This window comes from Moschus berezovskii, chromosome 14 (genome assembly GCF_049115385.1).
Source record: "Moschus berezovskii isolate FMDL1 chromosome 14, NW_MosBer_1.0, whole genome shotgun sequence".
Lineage (NCBI taxonomy): Eukaryota > Metazoa > Chordata > Mammalia > Artiodactyla > Moschidae > Moschus > Moschus berezovskii.
The window spans coordinates 58,755,409-58,760,606 of record NC_142473.1 but is presented as its reverse complement, the minus strand read 5'-3'; positions in this window follow the sequence as shown (position 1 = coordinate 58,760,606).

Sequence of the window (5,198 nt, the reverse complement as noted above, 5' to 3'; positions counted from 1 at the left end):
TGAAGGCCAGGGGCCCTCTTGGGTCGAATCTTCCAAGGAGGAAGCCATGTGAGTTCATTGAATCTATCTGGGGAAATACAAGCATACCCCTTTCCCTGTAAGATTAGTTTCCCAGATTTCCATTGTTTCGTTAACCCATCTTGGTACCAAATGGGCAGAGGAAGAGAAGTGTCCTTCAATTCCTCGAAATGCTTTTCTGCTCTTGTTAAGATATCTCCCTGTGGTAAGTTTAAAAAATTTAAAACAAATAAAGCTGTGTTAACAATACTTATAGGTTTAGAAAATATCTTATGTTGGAATCTAGTGAAGTCTGCTTTAGATAAGGAAGACAGTAGTGTTCCTGTGTATTCCCCCCTTTTTAATTTTTTTATTTGCGGCTTTACTGTGTGATGTGCTCATTCGACTATGCCTTGAGCCTGTGAATTATAAGGAATACCTGTAATATGTTTAATAGAAAAAGACTGTAAAAATTGTTTAAAGTGTCTAGAAATATAGGCGGGGCCATTGTCTGTTTTTATAGAACTAGGAGTTCCCATTACAGCAAAACAAGCTAATAAGTGAGTTATAACGTGTTGTGTAGCCTCACTGTGAAGACGTGTGGCCCAAATAAAAGAAGAATTAGTGTCGATACAGACATGTAGAAAGAAAATGGAGAAAGTTCAGGGCAATGAGTTACATCCATTTGCCATAGTTCATTAGGTTGCCAACCGCGAGGATTAATACCTTGTGCGATGGGTTGAAGATGTAGGGGTCTACAAGGAGAGCAATTACTAATAATTTCTTTAGCCTGGCAGTATGGGATTTTCCATAGCTGGTGTAGGGAGCCAGCATTGCTATGCAACACAGCATGCTGTTCTTCCGGAGTAGCAAAGGAAACCAGTTTATCAGCCTGCTCATTACCGTAAGTCATGGGGCCGGGAAGGTAAGAATGTGCTCAAATATGTGTAATATAAATGGGAGAACTATGGTTTCTAACAACAGATTGTAGTTCGAAAAAGAGTTGTCGAATAATAGGTTGATTGGAGTTTATGGTGGAGGTTTCTATATTTTTTAAATACAAAAACTGAATATATAGAGTCAGAGACTATATTAATGGGGTAAGGATGTAGGCAAATAACTTGAATAAGAGCATATAATTTATTTTGTTGAGCAGAATGAAATTTAGTATAAAAGACTTTATATTCCTTCTTGAGAGTCCCTTGGACTCCAAGGAGATCCAACCAGTCCGTTCTAAAGGAGATCAATCCTGGGTGTTCATTGGAAGGACTGATGCTAAAGCTGAAACTCCAATACTTTGGCCACCTCATGTGAAGAGTTGACTCACTGGAAAAGACTCTGATGCTGGGAAGGATTGGGGGCTGGAAGAGAAGGGGACGACAGAGAATGAGATGGCTGGATGGCATCACCGACTCGATGGACATGAGTTTGAGTGAACTCCGGGAGTTGGTGATGGACAGGGAGGCCTGGCGTGCTGTGATTCATGGGGTCGCAAAGAGTCGGACACGACTGAGCTACTGAACTGAACTGAACTGAATCTAGCTAAAAAAATCAGCATAAGTTTCATTAGGTCCCTGAAAATTTTAGTGTAGCTAACTGTAGGCTCCCCTTGAGGAGTAATTCGATCCAAAGCTTCAAGGGCCACTGTTTTTAATTGTTCATGTAACAAAGGAGGGCACTGTATTTGAGCTTCTATAGCGTCAAATTGTCCTGTACAAGTTAGCATCTCAAAAGTAATTTGATTTTCGGGAGCGCCAGCTTGAGCATTTCTGTTAGCATGATCTCTGGCTATATCATGAAACCACATTATCCACTGAAGATATACTCCTGGTTTAAGGAGAGCTTTTATTAAAGTTCACCAATCATGGGGAATAAAATTTCCAAAGAGGATGTTATAGAATTTAGAAGTGCTTTAGTAAAAGGTAAATGTGGGCCATACATAGTTATAGTTTTTTTTAATTTGTTGCGTGTGATAAAAGTTAATACCCTCATATTGAGGTATTATGTACCCTTGATCATTAGGATTTCTAAAAACTGGAAAGGCAGAGAAACCATCGGCTTCAGAGACTTGTGATTGCAAAGCCAGCAATTCAGAGAGCCTCTGTCGTGAAGGAGAGTGAGTAGGCAGCAAATTTTTACAATTAAGAGTATGTGGTAAAAACTTATTATTGTCATTCAGAAAGGTGTTGTCAGTTTTAATGTCAAAAGGTGTCTTAGGGGAGTCATCATTAGGTTCTAGCAAGGGAGAGAGTTTGGGATTTGTGCCCTCTGGCAGGGGAGGAGCACTTGGAGCAACTGGGGCAGGGCTTGTAGGAAAACTCTGAAATATTTTATGTTGTTCTAATTGGGCCTTTTGGAAGGTTTCTTCATCTAACTCATTTTCATGTAATAAGTGTTCTGCTTGTTGCCGAATATCAGGAGGGCTAAAATTACCTTGAAATGGCAGAATCACAGCTTTAATGAGAGCCCATAGGGACAGAAATCTATCAGAATGTTTTCCTTGTCTGGCGACTCATTCAACATTCTCTTTGACCTGGTGCCAAATCTCTAAATCAAAACTACCTTCAGGAGACGCCCGGCTCCGGCGGCGCAGACACGAGAGACGCCCGGCTCCAGCGCAACCGACCACGTGCAGAATCGTGGCTGAGAGGAGCTACCCCGCGCCCAGGGTTAGGGCAGTGGCCGAGAGGAGCTGTACCACGTCCAGGAGGCGGTGGCTGCTTGGGCACCGGAGGGCCGAGAGGAGCTGATCCACATTCAAAGCAGGAGGGGCGGCCTTGAGGAGATACCCCTCGTCCAAGGTAAGGTACAGCGGCTGCACCTTGCTGGAGCAGCTGGGAAGAGATACTCCACGACCAAGTGGAATATAAGAATCCAGTGTTCTGGGGAGGAAGGAACAAGATGGCGGAGGGATAAGACGGCGAGACCACTTTCTCCCCCACAAATTCATCAAAAGAACATTTGAACGCGGAGTAAAGTCCACAAAACAACTTCTGAATACTGGCAGAGGACATCAGGCTCCCAGAAAAGCAGCCCATTGTCTTCTGAAGGAGAGAGAAGAAATCCAGCTCCACCCACCAGAACACCGGGGAACCCGGACAAGTCACCCGTCCAACCCCACACACAGCGAAGAAACGACATAATAAAGAGAACTCCACAAACTGCAAGAAGAGGGAAAGGCCACCCCAAGCAAAGCAATATAAGCAAGATGAAGAGGCAGAGAAATACCCAGCAAGTAAAGGAACAAGATAATTGCCCACCAACACAAACAAAAGAAGATATAGGGAATTTACCTGATAAAGAATTGCAAATTTTGATGGTGAAAATGATTCAAAATCTTGAAAGCAAAATGGAGTTACAGATAAATAACCTGGAGAAAAGGATTGAGAAGATGGAAGAAAGATTTAATAAGGACTTAGAAGAAATAAAAAAGAGTCAATATACAATGAATAATGCAATAGATGAGATCAGAAACACTCTGGAGGGAACAAACAGTAGAATAACAGAGGCAGAAGACAGGATAAGTGAACTAGAAGATAGAATTGTAGAAATAAATGAAACAGAGAGGAAAAAAGAAAAACGAATTAAAAGAAATGAGGACAATATTACAGACCTCTGGGACAATGTTAAACGCTCCAACATTCGAATCATAGGAGTCCCAGAAGAAGAAGACAAAAAGAAAGACCATGAGAGAATACTTGAGGAGATAATAGTTGAAAACTTCCCTAAAATGGGGAAAGAAATAATCACCCAAGTCCAAGAAACACAGAGAGTCCCCAACAGGATAAACCCAAGGCGAAATACTCCAAGACACATATTAATCAAATTAACAAAGATCAAACACAAAGAACAAATATTAAAAGCAGCAAGGGAAAAACAGCAAATAACACATAAGGGGATTCCCATAAGGATAACAGCTGATCTTTCAACAGAAACTCTTCAGGCCAGAAGGGAGTGGCAAGACATACTTAAAGAGATGAAAGAAAATACCCTACAGCCCAGATTACCACACCCAGCAAGGATCTCATTCAAATATGAAGGAGAAATCAAAAGCTTTACAGACAAGCAAAAGCTGAGGGAATTCAGCATCACCAAACCAGCTCTCCAACAAATGCTAAAGGATCTTCTATAGACAGGAAACACAGAAAGAGTGTATAAACTTGAACCCAAAGCAATAAAGAAAATGGCTACGGGATCATACTTATCAATAATTACCTTAAATGTAAATGGGTTGAAATTTTCAAAAAGGCTAGGAAACAATTCTCATAGCCATCAATAGTTCAGTGTTGAGTTCATGAATAGTTTTTAAAGTTTGGGACAAACTGTAGTATTTGCTATTTGAAGTACTATTTGTATTTGGCATATTACGATGTAACATTGGTCTTCATTTCCAACTTAAAACGCCTAAAAATGCCTAACAGGTTTTTAGATTTGTGAATTTTAGTTGAAATGTATTTTATGATGTTACTAAACCTGCAGAAATATTGAAAGATTTCAGAGGACTTATTCACTGTACATTTATTTTATTTATAAAAGTTATGAACTGTAGAAAGTTTTACTTGTTGGGTCAAATGCTTGTTGCTTCAAATGCTTGTTGCATTTGAAGTGCTAGTTACAAGAAAATCAAATACCTTCAATGTATAAATGCTATTAAGTTTTTAAAGGACTCTGGATATAAGTAAGTTTGTTTAAAGAAATTTCGTCTGTTCAACTTGAATCAGCTCTGTCAAACATTAATTAGAAGCCTCATCTAAAAAAATAAATAAATAAATAAATAATGGTGGTGGGAGGGAGGGTTGGGAAGCTGGCTGGAGGTGGAGGTGGTGAAGTTTATAAATCTAATTAAAAATGAAGTTGCATTTCCATCTTCCAAAACCACCCATCCACCAGTGTACTGTGTCACTAGACATTATGTACGATTTTACTTTGCGACAGAAACCATTACATTTAAAAATTCATTACAGCAAGGTTAGTTAGACACATGATGGATGCAGCTTTAATCCTGCCATATATTATTACAGTTAAAATGTAAATGATGAAAAATATTTTGTGCTTATCAGCATTTATGTGGAAATGTGTTTTATAGTGATATCTGGTCCCATCACTTCATGGGAAATAGATGGAAAAACAGTGGAAACAGTGTCAGACTTTGTTTTTTTGGGCTCCAAAATCACTGCAGATGCTGATTGCAGCCATGAAAT